The 23,062-nt window shown below is 33.7% G+C and overlaps 1 pseudogene; it reads left to right on the forward strand.

Annotated features, from left to right (window-relative positions):
- LOC130232635 (protein arginine N-methyltransferase 3-like) overlaps positions 1-23,062 on the forward strand; it is a 62,885-nt pseudogene that overhangs the window by 23,921 nt on the left and 15,902 nt on the right.

Raw genomic sequence — 23,062 nt, forward strand, 5'->3', positions numbered from 1 at the left:
TTCTTTCTTTCTTTCTGACCAACTGTCAACGTCCAACTGTCCAACTCTGACAAGGACATAAGTTTTTTCTTCTTTCTTTCTTTTTTTGTTCTTTCTTTCTGTTCCTTCTTTTCCTCCTTTTTGTTCTTTTTCTTTCTTTCTTTCTTCTGTCCAATGTCCAACTGTCCAACTGACAAGGACGTTAAGTTTTCTTTCTTTCTTTCTTTCTTTCTTCTTTCTTTCTTTCTTCTTTCTTTGTCCAACTGTCCAACTGTCCAACTCTGACAAGGACATAAGTTCTTTCTTTCTTTCTTCTTCTTTCTTTCTTTCTTTCTTTCTTTCTTTTCTTTCTTTTTTTCTTTCTTCTTATGTCCAATGTCCAAACTGTCCAACTCTGACAAGGACATTAAGTTTTTTCTTTCTTTCTTCTTTCTTTTTTCTTTCTTTCGTTCTTTCTTTCTTTCTTCTTCTTTCTTTCTTTCTTTCTTCTTCTTTCTTCTTTCCGTCCAACTGTCAACTCTGACAAGGACATTAAGTTCTTTTCTTCTTTTTCTTTCTTCTTCTCTTCTTTCTTTCTTCTTTCTTTCTTTCTGTCCAACTGTCCAACTGTCCAACTGTCCAACTCTGACAAGGACATTAAGTTCTTTCATTTCTCTTTCTTTCTTCGTACTTCTTTCTTTCTTCTGTCCAATGTCCAAAACTGTCCAACTCTGACAAGGACATTAAGTTCTTTTCTTTCTTCTTCTTCTTTTCTTTCTTTCTTTATTCTTTCTTTCTTTCTTCTTTCTTTTTCTTTCTTTCTTTCTTCTTTCTTTCTTCTTTCTTGCTTTCTTTGACAACTGTCCAAACTGTCCAACTGACAAGGACATTAAGTTCTTTCTTTTTTCTTTCTTTCTTTTTCTTTCTTTCTTTCTCTTTCTTTCTTTCTTTCTTTCTGTCCAACTGTCCAACTGTCCAACTCTGACAAGGACATTAAGTTCTTTTCTTTCTTTCTTTCTTTCTTTCTTTCTTTCTTTCTTTCTTTCTTTCTTTCCGTCCAACTGTCCAACTCTGACAAGGACATTAAGTTATTTTCTTTCTTTCTTTCTTTCTTTCTTTCTTTCTTTCTTTCTTTCTTTCTTTCTTTCTTTCTTTCTTTCTTTCTTTCTTTCTTTCTTTCTTTCTGTCCAACTGTCCAACTGTCCAACTCTGACAAGGACATTAAGTTCTTTTCTTTCTTTCTTTCTTTCTTTCTTTCTTTCTTTCTTTCTTTCTTTCTTTCTTTCTTTCTTTCTTTCTTTCTTTCTTTCTTTCTTTCTTTCTTTCTTTCTTTCTTTCTTTCTTTCTTTCTTTCTTTCTTTCTTCCTTTCTTTCTTTCTGTCCAACTGTCCAACTCTGACAAGGACATTAAGTTCTTTTCTTTCTTTCTTTCTTTCTTTCTTTCTTTCTTTCTTTCTTTCTTTCTTTCTTTCTTTCTTTCTTTCTTTCTTTCTTTCTTTCTTTCTTTCTTTCTTTCTGTCCAACTGTCCAACTGTCCAACTCTGACAAGGACATTAAGTTCTTTTCTTGTATGTTTTGTATTAATAGTTATATGGATAATTATATTAATTATAATAGTTATAAAAAACATATATTATGACACTTTGCTAAAAGGATCCATATTTTTTTTGTTATTTAATATACTTACTAACATGAACAAACAATGAACAACACATTTATTACAGCATTTGTTCATCTTTTTAAATGTTAGTTAAAGAAAATAAAGTTGTTCCTTGTTGGTTTGTTTTTTCACAGCACATTAACTAATGCTAACAAGTAAACTTTGGATCTTAATCATGCTTTAGTAAATATTAAACTATGATTAAAATTCTATACAAGTAAATTTTTAGTATCTTATTGTATTAATTAACGAATATACGAATATTACGAAATAATTAACGAATTGCCAAGGCAAACATTTAAAACAAATACAATCAAATTATTAAAATGACATAAATTAAAACCAAAAATGGAAAACTAAACATAAATAAATATAACAAGCACTCGAAATTTTTGTGATTATTTGTTATTATTATGTTCTTGTATGTACATTTTGGGAAATTGTCATCTGTTTTGTCCATACAATCACCAAAAAAGCAATGGAGACACCAAGATGGACATTACTTCAGAAAATGGGTAAAAACGTATATGCGCAATTCAGTTTTAAAAATATTTTCAACACATTTTTAAACATTTTAAAAACTAATTAATTTTGTTATTGCCATGATGACAATGCTAGTTATTTAGCTAGATTCTAGTATACTAGTATTTTGTATTTATTTATTTATTTTTTGCTTTGTGGTAGGGGTTGCACCGACTAATCAAATTTAATGCTCTGCCGTGACACTTTTTGATGCAGATCTCGTAGTTTGACCTGAACTACATGGCAACTTTACACACTAACGTGGTTCACTAAATGAAACTGCCCTCCGACTATTTCAAGTAATTTTTAAAATGCTATTTTTCTTATGTCAGTGTCAAAGATTCACATGAACTTTAAGTCAACTTTAAATCGTCAAACAGGTTCCAATTAGATCGCTCCATCAAATACTTTAAAGCATATGCTAGCCAATCACGTTTACGCTAATTTGTTTATTTATGTTAACATTAATGTTATTGGCTGTTACTCTTTGCAAAGCGCAGCCACGGACATATTTTGTGAATGAACCGTGAATCGTGCAGAAACCATGAAGTGTGCAGCCACTGAGGTGTGACAAACTTCACTGCTTGTGTAAACATCATCCCCGGTGAACCTGGTGGAGATGTGCAGCGAGGAGACGTCTGATAACCAAGATGAGCCAGTAACCGCGTAAAATGCCTGACTTGAGCAGGATTTTGAGAAGCTTTCTATAATATGTAATATGATTTAACGTTAAAGCCTTTGTCGTTTGTGTGTTATATTACGCAGAATCTGTGTGCTGAGGACGTATCCATTATTTCTGCACTAAAATATCTGTTATTGTTGCATTCTTATTAGAACGTGCAGTGATTAATGTGTTGACTTGTTTTTTTATTTACCCCAGTGCTAATATTGCATTATTAATGAAATGAAAGTGTTGACAATGCATTTGTTTTGCTCTAAAATTAGTCATTGGTAATGTTGCATTGTTTTTGCAGCATGTGAATAAATTTTCTGCAAATTGTGGCATGTTGCAAAACATTTTCATCTTGTGTTTTACTGATGACGTCACTAGGAGCTAGTTGGCCTTGACTCGACTTTGATAACATAAATGTTGACTTCCAAAAATCTAAAGTCGTTCTACCCCTACTTTGTGCTCATTGTTCATGAGTTCATTTTGTCACCTTAGAATTATAAGGTTCTATCTGACAGTTATTGACATATTATGATTAAATGACTACTTATTTACATTATGGGATGTTTTTTATAAGTTGTTTACATTTTAAGACTTTCTATTTAAAAAAATAAATGTTCCACGCATATTGTTTGCTATGGAATGCAAAAACTTTGAAGCTCAATATCTCTAAATCAGTGCCTTTATGGGTGACCGATTTGTCAGTTTAGCATATTTGAACATTTACAGCAGTGATTGTATGATCACTGATATTTAATGTGATTTTTGATGATTTATATTTTTGTAATTTTTTTGTTTTATGGAATTATTCTTTTCACACTAAGAACAATTGAGGGACGCAAACACAGCTATTGGAAAAGCATTCAAATGCTCAGCCTATGGTTGTAGTCGATCGCTAAGTGGAAGCTGCACCACATTTGCACACTGTTCAATCTGTAGCTCCACCTACTGCCAGTCTCCAGGTGCTCTGCTTTTTTTGAAGAGAATCTTTCTCTCTTAAGTATTAAAAAAAACTAGAGACTTTTCAGAGAAAAGATGGATACAGTCCTACCCTGCAGTTACTCAAGATTAATTTGAGATTTTTCAAAATGAGCATGATACTCCCCCTTTAAACAAGCCAACTCTCATTCTTTGCTTAACAGACGTTCACATCATCCATAATGCGTAGATTTAATGTCGCCTTTTATTTGAACTTTTGACTTTTTTTGAAGTATGTTTTGATGTGTAACACGTTTGAGGATGTGGTGAGCTGCTGCATGTGGTCAAATAGAATTAATGGCAGATCCCATCTTGGGTCTCATTATCTCTTGATGGCAGTCTTACCTGTCGCTGAAGAGGACAGCGGCAATCGCTCACTCCGTCCATGGCCTACAGCTGCCTGCCACACACACATACACTCAAACACACAAGTCAGCATACATACAAAAGGTGCTTCTATATTTGCATGCTTAGGGGTAGAAAGTATGCATAAGATGTGCTGCCTTGTTTTTCATTAAAAATGGTTGGTAACACTTTATAATAACTACACACTATGAACCATTTATTAAGCATTAGCAAATATTTAATTCATTATCTGTTAAGCATTAACTCTACATTAATAAACGTTAGTAAGCAGTTTATAACTGCAGCTACAAATGCTTTGTTCTTGACTTAAAACCACATTTATAATCTGCTTAATAATTGTACTTTCATTGTACTGTTGTACATTTTACAGTACAGAATGTACTGTTAATGATTTATTTTTCATTACTAAATTAAGTATTGCATTTTTATAAACCAGTTATTTAAGCATAGTTGGTTGTTTCTTTTAAAGATCATTCTGAATGCGTAAGTAAATAAACTATTCAAATTAGCATTTATAATTCTTATTATTCAGACATATACTAATAGTTAATTTGTATGTTAATAAATGCTTTATTAACTCAACTTTATCCAGGTTTGTGACCTAAAGTGAGGGCTTTATATGCTTTATAAATCCCTTATAAATGACAATTAAAGGCTCAGTTATATTCTAAACTGGAAAAAGAGAAAATAAACAATATTTTTCATTCCTTGTTGTTTGAAGGTACACAAATGAAACTATCGAATAAAAAATAAATCTTTGTAATCTTATCTAAAATAAAATTACTGTACAGTTTAAACATTGCATCTGATTATATTGTCAAATTATTATATTGTTGTTGTTTTATACAATTTTATGTCGTATTTTGACACTCCTGTTATTCAGCAATGTTTAAACTTTACAGTAATTTTACTTTTTAGATGAGATTGTAAACGATTACTGTTTATTTGATACAAAGCCTTTAATTGTCATTTATAAGGGATTTATAAAGCATAAATAGTTCTCACTAGATTAGGTCACAAAACTGCATGAAGTTGAATAAATAAAGCATTTATTAACATACATAGTTGCCATTACTTTATGCCTGAATAATAAGATATCAATGTGGATTTCAGTAGTTTAATCATTTACTAGTTCATTCTGAGTGATCTTAAAGAACATCAACTACTCTCAAATACAAATGGTTTGTAAATAATGCAATACTTAATTTAGTAATGAAAAATAAATCATTAACTGAGTATGAAAGTACAATTATTAAGCAGATTATAAATGTGGTTGTAAGTCAAGAACAGCATTTGTAGCTGCAGTTATAAACTGCTTACTGCTTACTGCTTACAGTGATGCACCGAGATAGCGAATTGAATCAAAATGATGGCATAATTATAACCGAACCATGAGACAGCCATTTAAAAAAAAAAAAAAGCCTTTTTTTGTTTTTGTTTTTGTTTTGTTTTTTACATTTGTCGGTCTCCTTGCTCAGTTTTGCAGTCTTGTTGCTGCTGTAGTCAGAGAAAACTCTAATACCCCTTCATTTGTAGTGTGGGCCTGAAAATTCTCAGTTTGAAGGGCTATGTGGCTTTTCCCCTTACTCCTACGTCTTCAAGAGAATTGGGACACCCCTGTCCCTTCACATTCAGTTTAATTGATCTTCATTTCTATAGCGCTTTTACAATGTAGATTGTGTCAAAGCAGCTTAACATAGAGGTTCTAGTAGATTAAAACTGTGTCAGTCCAGTTTTCAGAGTTGAAGTTCAGTTTAGTTCAGTTCAGTGCAGTTTAATTTTTACTGCTCAAAGAGCAAATCCATTGATGCGCAGCTCCAAAAGTCGCAAACCAAGTAAGCCAGTGGCGACATTGGTGAGGAACAACTTCACCAATTGAGTGAAGCTGGAGGCTGAAAAACCCTGGGCGTCCAATGTGGAGAAGCTGCAGTTGTGAGCGTGAATGAATGCATGAATTAGAATAATGCAATAAACATGATCAACATTAGATGTAACACAAAACTCTAATGCACATAACTGATGAGAAAAAAATATAAACCATAGTAATGTCAACCAGAAGCCATAAAAATTCTGGGAAAGTCGATTTACAGTTATTAATCGAAAATATTAAGAAAGCGCATTGTTAATCGGGTTACTGAATTTTACTGTAGCACTTTTACATTTTTTAAAATCTTTTTTTACAGTGAAGTTAAGAATAATTTCTGTCTATGTGGAGACATTAACTCCAATTATTGTGCTCTGTGATCTTTGACACTTTGCAGACCTTTTACCTTCACAAACCGCTACAATACATGAAACAAATATAATAGGTTTTGGATTCTTCATTTCCTGACATTCTCAGATCTGGGCTGTTACTCTGTGTTACACCATGTGTTTCCCCTCAGTGCTCATACCTGGATCTGTCACCCATCCACAATGCAGCTTTCAAACATCCATTGTCCTGCTAAAATTAATCGTGGAAACGTTGGGCCTGCCTCATTTGAATATGCTTGTAGAAAACGGTACATTTACTACACGTTTGCATTCATATGCAAATCAGCCTCTTTCACACCAAATCCACTGCAAGCAAACAGTTTTGCCCCTGTTTTGATTTATTTGACAAACTGTGCGTTATTAACAGTAGTGTTATGGCCATTCATCTTAATGTCTTTTAATGGTTGCCTTCTTGATGAATCCTTTTTGTTTGTCTTTAGTTTATTTTCTTTGAAAGAAGATGAAACTTTTTAATTAAGCACTAGAGTGGTGGTTTTGTTCATCTTGTCCTAGCTGGAGTCAAGCTGTGACACTGAGCTAACTTGATATTTCATTAAAGGGTCAACAAGATTTTCTAACTTGCTAATAGGGTTTGGCAATATTGCAAAAAAAATTATCACAATATCATGTTTCATATCATTCGGTATCAATAAATATTGAAAATGTTTTAACAATCCATTTAGGTATATTAGGATTTTTTAAAATGATGTTAAATTGTGGATGACTACCATTATTACTGAAATATGCATATTCCATACAAAGTGTGAAGCAGATTAGTTAGTTCTACTTGCATAAATTGTGGTGTGCCCGCGGCATTTGGAAAAGTTGAAATACAGTATTTTCAACTAGGTCTACCTGGAAAATACACACACGTCACATGTGCTCCGCTTGCACAACATGTGCGCATCGTCGCATGCATCCATTGGAAATGACAAACTTACACTCTAAGCTTATAGGCATTGCTTGCAAGGCACATGCTCAGCAGCCACATGTTAATAAAACTATAGTGCCACATACCAAAACTTCTCACTGAGGTTTTTTTTGTCGATATTGACAGTGGTGTTCGGTCAATAAATACAGATATCGATTTTATCGCCCAGCCCTATCTGCTAATTAGAGATGCATGAATACTGAATATAAATTCAGGTTGATTATTATTTTTGTTATGCAATGAGCAAAATTAAATAGTGATGTTCAATTTTGCTGTCATTTTGTAAGTTGATAATAATAATAAAATGTTTTTTTTTTATGTTTAATTCCTTGCTATAACTTATTGATATTGCTTTGGTGTTATATTACAAAGGGTTTGATCTTGACTTGCATTATGTGATGTATTGGTTTATCAATATATAGAAAAAAAACTTTTTAAAAATATTTTATGTACTATTTATTTGCTTGCTTGCTTGATCATTCATTCATTCATTCATTCATTCATTCATTCATTTATGGAAACTGTTCACATGAATAGGAGAAATCTTTATGTTCTTTCTTTTTAAATAATGTATTGCACCATTGTTAAAAATATTAATCTGTTAAAATTTTTAGAAATATGTGAAAAATAAATTATACTGTATACTAGGTGCAAACACATAGCTAAGGGAAGAAGATTAGGCCAAGCATTAATAAAAGAATAAAACCGTCTTGACATTTTGGCCAAGGAACAGTAAAAATAAATAAATAAATAAAATAATAAAATTATCTCGAGATTAGAGTCATCATGATGTAAGATTAAACATTTGAAAATTGTTGAGAATAAACTCACAAAATATTTTTTAGAAACACACATTCAATTTGAAGAAAAATGTCGAACTAAAATGTTGAGAATAAACTCAAATTCAGATTAGCTTTTTCTTTTCTTTCATTCATTTTCTTTTCGGCTTAGTCCCTTTATTAATCAGGGGTCGCCAAAGCATAATGAACCGCCAACTTTTCCAACATATGTTTTACGCAGCGGATGCCCTTCCAGCCGCAACCCATCACTGGGAAACACCCAAACACTCATTCACACACGTTACACTACGGACAATTTGACTTACCCACTTCACCTATAGAGCATGTCTTTGGACTTGTGGGGGAAACCAGAGGGAACTCACACGAACACAGGGAGAACATGCAAACTCCACACAGAAATGCCAACTGACCCAGTTGAGGCTCAAACCAGCGACCTTCTTGCTGTGAGGCGACATCGCAACCCACTGCATCACCACGCCGCCCCGTATAAATTTATATGAAAAAAAATTACACTATATACTAGATGCAAACATGTAGCTATGGGAAGAGGATTAGGCCAAACATTAATAAAAGAATAAAACCATCTTGACATTTTGGCCAAGGAATTGTAAAAAAAAAAATAAATAAAAAAATAAAAAAATTGCTACCCACTGCACCGCTGCTTTTTTTTTTTTTCACCCTCCAAAAAAAAAAAAAGTAGTTACCTTTTGAGAATGTTTTAAAATAAAGTGTTGAGAATAAATTCATTAAATACTGAGAATTGTTTTTGCATTTTGGCCAAAGAATAGTGAAATAATAAAATCTTTAGATTAAAGTCATTATAATGTAAGATTTAACATTTCTTCACCTTAGAATTATAAGGTTCTATCTGACATTTTTGTTAAAATTGAGTTATTGACATATTCTTATTAAATGACAACTTGTTTACTTTATTACATAATGTTTTATAAGTTGTTTGCATTTTAAGACTTTTTATTTAAAAAACAAATGTTACACACATACTGTTTGCTATATGGAATGCAAAAACTTTGAAGCCAATATCTCTAAATCATTCAGAACGCAGATAGAAACTTATAATTCCAAGGTGATGATTTGTAAAACTGTTAAGAACAAACTTATAACATTTATTTTTTAATAAACGCATTAAATGTTGTGAAAAATGTTGGAATAAGATATTGAGAATAAACTCAATAAAAGATAAGAATAAGAAATTTTGAGATTTTTTTTTTTTTCACCCAAAACAAAATTAATTACATTAAATTAAAATTTTCAATATTTTTAATGAAAGATAAATAATTAATTAATTAAATTCTGAGCATTTGTATTTATTTTTTTGTAGGTGAAAAATAAATGTAAAGATTTTAATAAAAATGTAAATCTTGACATTTATACATTTATATCATCTTCATGTGTTTCAGTGAATTTTTACCTAATTGTTATATTAGATATTTTACATATACAAAAATGCACATGATATATGAATAACATGAAATTAATGGCTTAAACATTTTTTATATAAATTAGTTTGTATTTTTTCTTTTTTACTCAAATTAAGGGGTCATTGGTGATCTGGCCCCTTCTCGCGTGTTTTTTTGTTCTAGTCTGTGCCTATAAATAGTAGTGTAAAGACTAAAAGAGTAAACAATATTTACTAAGACATTTGTATTAGTTTACTGTATGTTACATTATAGATTAATCAGGTAATCAATGAGACGTTGAGTTCATTATAATGTGTCATTTGAGCAGTTTACATGTTTGTGTTTCTGTCTTTGTGTTTGTGGAATTGAGTGAGTGAGTGAGGAGTAGTTTACACAGCCCCCAGGAGCAGGATTGATATTGTTGTACTGTAATTGAGAGAATTGTTCATTGAATGCCCATGACGTTGACAACGGTCGAATACTGCTGATGCCAGCTGTTTACAGAGCATAGATGGCCACTCTGGGCCAAACTAACACCATTCTCCCATGTTCACAAAAAACAAATTCAAAAAACACACTCTTGTCTTAATTGACCAATGGTTCAACGTTTAGATTTTTTGCTTTTACTTAATTCCTGAGGAAAGCACTTTTTGAGTATTTTTACAGAAGCTTTGTCTTTTAATTTATTGTTATGTGAAGTGTAATTATATTACATGATAATGAATTCTCTGCTGCATCTAGAAAAATCTAAATGAAAAAAAGTGGTGTGTGTGTGAGTGCGTGTTTATGAGGTAATTCATTTAATGTGGCTGAATGCTGCTGTCCAATTTTCATTAGCATTTCATTAGCGGCATTCATGTAATTCTGCCCCGGCTCCACATGGCTTAATGAATCGATCTGCATTTTGGCCACATTCAGCCATTAATGCTGCAGTGACTCTCTTTACCACCATTGCTTGTTATTGGATTTACTATAGGTGGGATTAAACACAGATGGTGTACATGTGAATACCTTCGTTTTCCTTGTTGGATTAGAATTTGTAATGTCAGCTGGTAAATTACTTTTTTTGTATGGAAAAAAAGTGAAAGCATTGTTTTTAGGCTAGATTTTAGAAATCAATGAATCCACACAGCATGAAAGAGGCTGCTCATTGCACAGATTTATGAATCTAATAAACATTTCATTGCTCTGTGGGAGAAAAATACCTTTTTTAGGCTAGTTTTAGACTTACAGAGCAGGCTTAAAATGCTGTGAGGTAAAAGTAGAAATTGTACTATGTATTTTTTTCAGCATGCCAACTGTTTAGCTAAACAATAAAAAAAATCACATTGAAATTTTAATTTTAAATTATATACAATCCTAATCTAAATCATAATCCGCTAATTTAATCTAAGAACAAACTAGGGTTCGCAAGTCATTAATGGATTATGACTACTAAACAAATATAAGTACCTTAAAATTAAACAAATTACCATTATTAAATAATATGTGTTTCTGCTCATAACTGTCAAGTTATAACAGGGGGGTCAACATTTCCAGTAATGTTAGCTTGTGTAATACATACTTCAGTATTTATTTAAATTATATCTATTTTATTAATAATAATAATAATAATAATAATAATAATAATAATAATAATAATATATATATATATATATATATATATACACACACACACACACACACACACACACACACACACACACACACACACACACACACACACACACACACACACACAGAAAGAACAGGAACAAACATTGGCTCGTACTTTAGACTAACAAAAGACAATATAAAAAATGGGTGTATAGCTTAAACCTCAGAGGGGTCACTGGATTGCTCTTAAGATGTACATTTGTCAAATCAAGAAATTGACCCCAAGTAGCCAAAATTTTTCTCGTGGAGCTAGTCCGTAAAAATCTGAGCCTTTCCATCTGAATAACAGATATCATATCAGAAATCCAGTTCTGGAATGAGGGGGGTAACGGTGATTTCCATTTATTCCCCACTTTCTGTTTAACGGAAAGATTTTTTTTTTTTCAACCCATTTCTAAACATATTAGTTTTAATAACTCATTTTTAGTAACTGATTTATTTTATCTTTGCTATGATGAAAGTACATAATGTTTGACTAGATATTTTTCAAGATACAAGCATTTAGCTTAAAGTGCAATTCGAATGCTTAATTAGGGTCATTAGGCAAGTCATTGTATAACAGTAGTTACTTCTGCACATAATCAAAAAAATATATTGCTTAAGGGGGCTAATAAAATTGATCTTAAAATAGTTGTAAAAATATTTAAACCTGCTTTTATTCTAGCCAAAATAAAACAAATCAGACTTTCTCCTTGCTTTGAACATCATTTGGAAATATTTATTAAAAATAATAATAATTCACAGGAGGGCGAATCATTTTGACTTCAACTGTATATCGTTTTGAATAATCGTGATTACAGTTGACCAAAATAATCGTGATTATGATTTTTCCCATGATCGAGCAGCCCTAGTAAAACCCTAATTGAAAGATTTTGTTCAGAAAGCCTTGTTTTGTGTTTATTATGAATTATTAAATTGTACAAATATTTTAATGTTTAAAGGTGTTTTTATTGTAGAAACATTACCACTTTTTCTAAAAGCTTGGGTTATGGATGAACTAAGGGATTGATAGGAGTTTAGGATCAAAAATATTTTTTGTATGAAGTCACTTAAAGACCGCATTTATTGATCAAAGTACATGAATACAGTAATACTTTAAACATTTTTATATGAATATAATTTTATATGAATTATTTAAAATGATATTTATTTCTGTAATGAAATTACCTCTTCTCCAGTCCTCAGTGTCACATGATCCTTCAGAGTTGCTATTAATTCTTACTGGTGCTCAACTTTTAAATTGTTGGTCCAATATGAAATCATATTTTAAACTTTAGTTGATGTGTAATGCAGCTGTGTGAACATAAACAACATCTCTAAATGTAATACACTCAAAGTTCAACGCAAAGAGAGACATTGACTTTTACAGAGTTAGCTTAGCAAAGCCTACAGCAAACAAAGTTTGGGGACTACAAAAAACACATCCGGGTTAATGAAATCATAAACCCTTTAGTTTACGTGCATACACCCTAAGCAACAAAGGGGTGTGAACGAGGCGCTGTTATAGCAGAGAAAGCTAAAATGCTTCCCAAAGCTGCTGTTTCCACAAAGCTTGTTCTATTTCTGTATTTTGGCTTCCAAAGGACATGACACAAAGACAGAAGGGCTTGCAGTTTAATTTTAATTATGTTCCAGCCAATTACAAGAAAGATATAGCTCTAGCATTTGACAATGGACAGCTTCCAGAATCTCTCCCATTTCAGTGCTGGATTTGGCTAAAAACTTAAAGAAGGAGCAGTTCCAAACATGATAGAAGCAGCTGTGGATTGTGAGCCACAACCTGTAAGTATTTTTATTTGTTAAAATTGATTCATTACATGTATAGTTTCTATCGTTTATAGTATGTTGTAGCAAGGATGTAAACAACGGGAAATTGCTGTTTGGCAACAATAATAATTTAGCTACAAATTATCAGTCAAACCGGTGTAAACACCAACAATCTTCAGCAGCGCTGCAGTGGCTCTCTATGCAGCCGCTTTCCTTGCGTTAATAACAAATAACAAACTCACAAAAGACATGTGAACGTTTCATATTACTCACACATGCTTATAACCCGAGTTTTTATAAAAACACTAGTCAGATTTGTGCTCAGCTGTGTGCTCTTCTGCCTGATTCAGGCTCAAGCTGATACAGCTACACAGACTGACAGTATTTACACAACATGGGTAAAGTGTGTGCTAGTAGAGGCATGACACAATTTGTGGAGCTGATCCGCGAATCACAGCACATTTATGTTAGCTGACCAATCAGAGCCTCTTGAGGGTGGGCCTTCAGAGGAACTGGGAAATAGGATAGTCATTGTCATGTTAATTGAGTAGCTGTATATACAGGGTGTCCGCGGGGTCTTAAAAAGTATTAAAAGTTGATATCAATTATGAGAAAATTAAGGCCCTTAAAAGGTATTAAAAAGTCTTAATCCTGTTTTTAAGAGGTCTTGAATTTTGTTCAAGCGTTGTCTAAAGTGTTTGACTCCAAAAAAGCATAAATATATATTTGTTTTCCTCGATTGGTTTGGGCCGGGTGCATCTGGCCAAGCTCCTTTGTCCGGAGGATGTCACGTAACTTTCAACAAACGCGGGACGGTGATGGGACGCTCTCCACATACAGCGAAACCATAGAGCAAGACTGTTCAATTGGCAGCTTGCGAGGCAATTTGTTCCGGCCCTCGCAAAAGTGTGACCAAGACATCAAAAATAAAATTAGGTCAGTTGAAAAACAGCAGCTTATAGTTATGAAGTAACGTGTGTCTGTTCAGTACAGCATGAGCTGCAGTTGAAGGCTGCGCAGAGCGTGAGTCACCTGACATTAAGCAAGTGGCGCGAGCAGCCAAAAACATTTGGATACTTGAGCTTAAAGGCTTCTCAATGCCAGTTATGCCATTTGTTTGCTAGGTTAAAGTTCCGAGCTTATAGCTACAGTAAGGCTAATACGCACGCACACTGGATTAACTATAGCAGCGGGCCGTCCACATATCGCGTTTTTCCCGCACGCAAGTTTGTTATTTCCAATTTTATAATATATGCCAATATGCGTGCGCAAGCGGAGCGATGCACACGCGCCTTCCAGACACACCGAGTAGAAAACATCTCACGTCATAGTGGTGAGAATTGTGCTTGGCTTTCAGTGCAATATAAACAAAAGATATGTTAGACGAATTATTACAAGTTATTAAAATGATTATGTATGAACGCAGATGATAACAACAGTTCATTTAACTACTTGGCTAATATAAATGTTAAATTTACATCAGATGTGATAACCATAAAACCATGATAATTCTTCAGACTATATAAGGATACAACCAAAATCTGTAATTGTTGCATCCATAATTGTTATGCAGTTCAAAACATAACATATAAATGTGTCTGAATGTAAAAGAAGCTTGCTTAAGCAATGCACTGGTTTTGTTGTGCTTTGAAACACAGCATTTGAGTGTTTGTAAAAACAAAACAAAAAAAGCCACATTGTACAATGCAGTGATATTATGTAGTTTCAAAATACAACTTATTAACATTTTAATGTAGAAAAATACAATGTGGGTGTCTTATGGAGCTAAAATACAACATATAGGCTCTTATATGCTGTTGTGTCATCACTCATATTGCAAGTCATATCTCTCCGGCCCCTCATTTGGGATGCTTTTCATGAACTGGCCCCCATGACAAACTAATTGAATAGCCCTGCCATAGTGCAAAACAGAAGGCAAAATGGGATAATGCAAGTTTGCGTAGACTTGGTTGGAGAAAGACGAGTTTAAACAGTGGCTAAAGCCTGTCGCTGAAAACATCCATGGAATTTATTCTTTCAAGGTTTGTTTCTTCCGAGCTCATTTAAGTTCTTTTGCACGGTTGTGCTCTATTCATTTATTTAACTACAACTGTTTATTAACAACTGTTTATTAAGTTAAAGGTTTGATACTGATTAGAACTTGAAGTGGCAGTGAGGTCCTAAAATATTCTGAGAAGTTCTTTAAAAAGTCTTAAAAAGGTATTGAAATTACCTTTAGGATTCCTGCATATACTCTCATATAGTTAAAGTAAGATATATGAAAAAAATAACTTGTTTTTTTACAAATGAAGCATGAGTACACATTGTTTTACACCCCATAAACACAACCCAGACTTAAAAAATACAGTTTGGACGACCCCTTTAAATTTTTCTTTATTTTTTAAGAATATATAATATACATTGATATTATAATTGTTGAAAAAACATGCTTCATGTGTTTCAGGATTTTATAGAAAGTTCAAACGAACAGCATTTATTTGAAATACAGTTGTTTGCAACATTACAAATGGATTTGTTGTCACTTCTGATCAATTTGATGTGTCATATTAAAGTGTTAAAAGGTAAACAGTTGAATGGTAATATATCAGTTTCCCCAAAATCATGAAGCTGCTATTAACATTGATAACACTCAGAAATGTTTCCTGAGCACATCAGATCAGCATATTAGTTCTTTGTGTGTGTGTGTATTTATGTACCCAGTATACCCCTTTTTCCTCTCTCTCTCTCTCTCTCTCCTGTTTCTGTCTCTCTCTCTCTCTCACTGCAGTGGAAGCAGCCGCCTGTGAAATTGGGTTCTAAATTACACCACGGAGAAGCTTAGCCATCACTCTAATGCTAAGTCTGTTTAAAAACGACCCAGAGAGATCCAGTACGAGCCGCTGTCACAGCATGGCATTAAAGGTGCTGTCCAGTTGACCTCTGGGTGGCATATAGAGCACAAAAAGGCCATTCTGACCTTTTATAACAAAACTTTTTAATACTACATCGTGAGAGGAAAACCTGCGTAAGCTCATCAGAGCCACGTGTGCAGATCAGAGACCACTGTAAACAAGTTTCTCTGGATTTATTAAATATAGTGCTGATAGTAATTCAGATTGAAAAATTAAAAAATCAAAATCTTAAATAACAAATGTTTTTATTAATGCTGGGCAAATTACGCTTTATTATCGCGTTTATACATTAATTAATTAAAGCTGACAATTATTTTATCGCACGTTAACACAGCTGTTTTTCAGTTTTTAATATTTGAAACTTCTTCGAAAGTTCTTTAAATACACGTACCAGGAAGCAGTAGGTCAGAAGAGTTTGGGTGGTTGATTAGTATTGGCTTGGGAAAGGCATCATCACACTTCTGAACCAATGAAATCATTTGGGGCGGGCCTAATTCTGCTGCTGCTGCTCTCGCATAAACCGGATGATACAAAAATATGCATAAACATACCGAACACTTGAACATTTACAGTAAATGAAGTTGTCAAAACCAAAGCTGTATGTCACTTCTGCAAATCAGAGTTTTCATATCGCCAAAGTACTTCAAGTCAGAAATGCAATACACACCGTTGATGCCAGAAAATCTCGCACCCAAACGAACAGCAAACAAGGTAAAGTTTACGTTAACATTAAGCTTCTGCAGACTGCTTTGGAGAGTATTTCACATTTTCACATGATAAAGAATCTAGTGTGTCTTCAGGCTGATTTATAGTTTTGCATCGAGTGATCAGTGTGACCTACGGTGCCTGCCTTCCCAGTAATATCCCGCTACATACCCACATACATTTCAGCACACACAATCCAGGACACACAATCTAGGCAGGGGTGAACTTTATACTTTATCTTTTAGGGATTTATACTTCTGTGTGCTGTTTGTGTTGCTCTGCAATAACACCTCTAAAACACTAGCTGGCAGTAGTTTTTTTTTTCTTTTCTGAACCCTACCTTAATGTAGAAGTAGCTAAAACTCGCTCCTTCAGAGGCGAAACCAGCGGATGTGAAACAATTTAATTATAATAGAAAGCACAAAACAATAGTTTCTATCTGGAGCTCCTTCATGGCACTCGACACTTGTAAACAATCGCTCCATTGGGTTCGCGGCTCTCAGCACCGCCCACGCTTGTCACCGCTACCAAGCTGACCAATCACAGAGCTTTCACTTCGCGATGTTGTGATGTGTAGTTACATTTTTTTGAGAGGTGCACGTCAGATTTGGCGTCACCGGTGAGGGGTCTGCGAGCGCGCGAAGGCTGCGCCGAAGCATATACATGCACTTGACGCAGAAGTAAAGATCAGTCTTTAGCAACTGGCTTTGTGGAGAGGATTAAGTAAATGCTGAGAGTTGATAAAATTCATTTTGTCTTTGTGTTTTATTTTTATTTTGAAATGTTATGTATTATTTATTTTTTGGGGCTGAGATTATCCAAAGGAAATTCAGTACAACCAAATCCCCTGCACAGTAAAACTGTTGTTGTTGTTGTTGTTGTTGTTGTTGTTGTTGTTGTTGTTGTTTTAAAAGATTTCTACCTCACTCTTCTACTACAGAATAGACTGTTTATGTTGTTTCCTGATAAAGTGATTTTTTTTGGTTTTTACCTGTTACACAATACATTTCTGAATGCTAACTTGATGTTGCTTGCAACTGTCCTGTTATAATGTTATGATCAAACCTCTGAAATCTGTGCATAACTTAATTTCTATTACAAATTAGGTAACATTTTTGTGTCCTGGCAGTGGCAAAAATATTTGGTTGTAAATTTAATTTCATTACACCACTTAAGTTAAATATTTTAATATGTTTTTTTTAATGTTATAAAAATCATTATTGATTTTTGTGCATAACAAATAATCGCAGACAAGCATACGATTAATCATGTTTTTTTTTTTATTGCATTGCCCAGCTCTAGTTTTTATTAGTTGTTATTATAAATCTGGGTTATTTCACTAAATATTAATTTCTTGATTTTTTTCTATTTTTATTTTTATTTTTTTATTAAAGACATTGAAATTGTTTTGTATAATTATAACATGTTTGAATATGGCACCTTTTTATTTACTATTTTACGCAAAAACAAAGGCAATATTTTAGTTTTAAATTTGTAAACGTTATCAGTAGTTCACAGGAAAAACAAAAAGTTTTTTTCAAACGCAAAGCAATTTTTATTTAGAGCATTTTTTCAGGCATTTATATTCATTTACACAAATAAAGACGTTTTATTTTGACAAGTTTTTGGGAAAAAAATGAAATAATTTTTATTTAGAATTTTCAAGATGTTACAGTATCACACTTTTATAGAATGAAATGGCTATAAAGCCATTAAATCAAAAGAATCTGGACATTTTTTAAGTGCACGTATAACATTTTTCTGTAGCTGAACAATACGTGTTGTTTCTACATAAAATATAACATTATGTATTATGGCAACATTTAAACTTAAGTGGAACAGCACATCTCCTGAGGTTTTTAAAGGAACACTACATTTATTTTGAAATAGATTAATTTTACGTCTCCCTTAGAGTTAAACAATTGAGTTTGACCATTTTTTTAATCCATTTAGTTGATTTCTGGGTCTGGCGGTAGCACTTTTAGCTTAGCATAAATATTTGAATTGGATTAGACCATTAGCATCTCTCTCTATATACTATGGAAGGCAATGGCTGTTTTTCCACCAAAACATTCTTCACTATACCTTCTTTGGTGTTCAGAAAAAAAAAAAAACTCAAATAGGTTTGGAACAAGTGGAGCATGAGTAAATGACAGGGTTTTCATTTTTGGGTGAGCTATCCCTTTAAATATTTTTCTTGGGTCAAAGCAACTTTTCCACCATTCAGACATGAATACTGTGCTGATAAAGAGTGTTGGCCCTCATTCTGGCTGCATCCATCACATATGTCCTGCGTAATTGATTATGCCTCTGTTTTAGATTACTCTGAGCAAGCATGAAGCAGCCTTGCTTCACTCATGACGGTCTGTGCCGCTGTCCAGAAGGATGCTGGCGAGATGAGCTTAAAGCTGCAGTTAAGCGGCAATAGAATAATTCAAAAGGTGACGTGAGGACTACTCATGCAAAACCGGTGTCAGTGAAGGGTCAGCGCAATAAAACCCATGCTGGCTGGCCATGCATATGCTTAAGGAGGGTGACGGGTTAAGGTCTCATAAATCCAGAGGTTTCGTTTTTTCTGATATGGGTTTGCGTGTGTATGTTTGAGAGCCAGGGGGAAATGAAAAATGGCATGAGAGATGAAATGAGAAAAGCAGTAGTCTTGAAACTAGATTTAGCTGCTGTGTGGTTGCTAGGGTGTTCTGGGTGGTTGCTTACGGTCTCAAAAAGATTGTTTATTATATATACAGTTAAAGTAAAAACTATTCGCCCTTCTGTGATTTTTGTTTTATTCATTTTTATTTATTTTTTTCCTTCAAATATTATCAAAACGATGATTAACAGAGCAAGGAAATTTTCACAGTATTTCAAATAATTCTTTTGGAGAAAGTCTAATTTGTTTTATTTCAGCTAGGATAAAAGCAGTTTTTAATATTTTTAAACCATTTTAAGATCAAAATTATTAGCCCCACTTGAGCAAGGTAGAAAGTTCTACCTGCCACAAGAGCGGCTGAAACAGTTCTACACCGCCATCTTTCACTTAAAAATATTTTTGTTGCTTGTTAAAACTACTTATGAGCTGAAACAGCACAATTCTTGAGTTTTTTTAGGGCCAACGTAATTGTTTAAAGGGCACCTAGGTTAGCCCTTTTTCAGATTTAATATAAGTCTTTTGTGTCCCCAATATGTGTCTGTAAAGTTTCAGCTCAAAACAACCATCAGAGTATTTGTTATAGCTGTATGAAGTGTCTGTATTATAGGCGGTAAAACTTGGTTGCTGATTTTTTGTACTGGGCCTTTAAGGCTAGTCCTCCCCACCCACCGTTACCATGTGCCTGTCAGCAACATGCCTCAGTCGCCTCAGGAAGCAGTACTACAGTATTGAACGTTACAGTATTGAAATACTACAGTAAGAACTTTACCCATCAGAATTTGATGCAGTTTTTGTGAGTTGCAACGATGAGTCACACACAATGTCATTACAAAGTTCATGCACACACACACACAGAGAGAGAGAGAGAGAGAGAGAGAGTGCGTGCGTTTAGCTTCACACTCTGTTTGCACGCAAATGTAACAGGATACAGGTTAATCCTCACTGCTGTATGGATATCTGTTATGTTAATCAATAAAATAAACCTGATTTAACATCCACAAACCGGGATTGAAGCGTCTTCCTTTATAATTGTTCCGACACACGACTGTGCTGATGAAGTAAAGCTAAGCTAAATCGCTGTACTTCATAACACACATGCACTGTTTTAAAACATTTTAAACATGTGAAACTCACTCTTGATCATATTTGATGATGATTGATGATTCTAGCGAACTGAACACGCCTTTTATTCCCGGTTGCTTTGCGCACGTCTGGTCTTGTTGATATGATTATACACGTGAATACCAGGACATGTTAATACGTGCAGCTGTCAATCAATTCGGTGGGCGGGGGGACCGCACTCCTACGTCAAGTTGCGGTCGATCTGAAAACCGCTCCAATTGGTCCACCGCTTTTTTATGATGTTAAATTTGAAAAAAAAAGAACTGGGTGTGTTTATATCACCCTAATATGACGGTCTATACACCATACATGCACAAATGTCTGTCCAAACAGCTTGAAACGTAGATTTTTCACCATAGGTGCCCTTTAGGTTAAATTCACTTAAATTAGTAAAAATAATAAAGTTACCTTGATCGATTTGTGTTGAAACATGAATGAATTGTATGGAACCCAGCATTTTTTTGCAGTGTTTAATCTGTCCTCTGCACTTCAGTATCTGTCTGGTTAAGCTCTACTACAAAATATGACCTCCGAAGGCTATGTCGGAGAGTTCGCACTGCTGAGCGAATCACTGGTACAACACTCCCTATTCTCCAAGAACTATACTTAGGCAGAATGGGCTGGAAAAATCACCCTGGACCCCTCACATCCACACTCAAAAAATGATGTTTGCTGTTTGTTCAAACTGCTTATTTAAAATGAGCTGAAACAATACAGTTATTGAGGGGTTTTTTTTTGTGACCGCTTAATTGTTTTATGTTCAATCCACTTAAATTTGTAAAAATTAATAAGTTAATTCCTTCATGTTGTCCTAACACAAATCGATTGTGTGGAACCCAGCATTATTTTACAGTGCAGCAAACTCTTGATCTGGATGACTCTAGTGCTTTAGCCGATGCTATAGATCACCATGCACCATAACAGTTTCTTCCCTTAGGCAATCCATTGCATGAACACTTGATAATAATTGTAGAACAAACAACCCAATTCTTACGCACACTTATTTATTTCACAACATACATGGTTTAGAGGGGGGATGGGATCAGGAAAGGTCCATGAGCTGGGATTCGAACTCAGGATGCCCCTAACGATGTTGCGATATATGTCGGCGCATTAAGCACTGGGATATCATGCCAACTGAGTGTATTTTATTTGTTTATCCAAACAATTTAAGTCTAATTATTGCTTCGAGAACTCATTGCCACAATATTACAGTATGTCTATCTGAATGTATGCAATCTCAAGCTTCTGTGTGTGCTTTTAACAGTTTATTGTTGCTTTCCAGGGCTACTTTCTGCTGTTTGAGTCAATGCTGGACTCTGTGCTTTACGCCAGAGATCGCTACCTTGCAGACGATGGTTTGGGTAAGTCAAATGCACAAATTTCAGCATTTTTTGTTAACCCTCTTATTCTGAGATTGGAAGAATCTGAGAGGTCCTTGACCTGAGCTACCAACTGGTTTTATACTTATGGAGCACAATGAGGCCGTTCTTTACAGTTGGCTTTTATTTTCATGGTCTATCAAGCAGACTTCATTTATTTTAATAGGAGGAGTTCATACAGAGCGAATCAGGGCTGTCCAGAGAAATGAAAGATGAGTCGGCGTGTGTGTTTGTTTCCCCCTGCAGGGATATTACTGAGGCGTTATCATGAAAATATTGAACATTAGTTTGCCTCCCCCTTTACCTTGACCATGAGCAATAAAATATGGAGCAGTGTTAGTGTGTTGGGGATTCAGTGGTGTTAATGTCTAAAAAAAGTGGTAACAAAGATAAACATGATTTAAAGGGATAGTTTACCAAAAATAACATTTTTTCCATCATACCATAGATGGCTTTGAATAGTTGCAGGTTTTCAACATTCTTCAAAATCTTAAATTATCTTAAATTAATTAAATAATGGCAGAATTTTCAATTTTGATTGAACTATCAGTGATACATTTGTGTTTTTGTATAAAAAAAAGTGTCTTGTAGATTTCAAATGTTTCTCTCTAGATTTCATGTTTTTTGCTCCTTTACTACTGCGTTTTTATTAACTTTTTCCCTGCCACTGTCAATCAAGAGATAAGACTTCCCTACCATTGATATTTTTTTTACAGTAATTAGGTTTTAGGCATATAATGGGGAAGTCCTAGCGCATATCCTAAAATTAAAATGCACTACTAAAGATTTTTTGTCAAAAAGTTTGCATTTTTGATTAAAATCTGCATTGGAGTGGTGATAAAACATGACATTTAAAAACAAAACAAAAGTTGAAAGAAGTGGCTTTTTTTTGTATTTTTTGTATTTATATATATATATATATATATATATATATATATATATATATATATATATATATATATATATATATATATATATATATATATATATATATATATATATATTCTGGTTTTACAACTCCCCTAGAGTTATACAGTTCAATTTTATTTTAAAAAATCCAGTCCATTCAATCCATTTAGCTGATTTCTTGATCTGGCAGGAGCACTTTTAGCTTAGCTTAGCATAGATCATTGAATCGGATTAGACCGTTAGCATTCCACTCAAAAAAAAAAAAGTTTTGATATTTTCCTGTGTAATGCTTGACACTAGAGATTTGCATAGGACTACATTTTTAGTCGGCTCCTGCTGTATATTCAGTCTTTGTTCACCTGCTGCTCAACCTGCCCCATTTTCTAACCGACCTGACCGTTCC

This window comes from Danio aesculapii, chromosome 7 (genome assembly GCF_903798145.1).
Source record: "Danio aesculapii chromosome 7, fDanAes4.1, whole genome shotgun sequence".
NCBI lineage: Eukaryota > Metazoa > Chordata > Actinopteri > Cypriniformes > Danionidae > Danio > Danio aesculapii.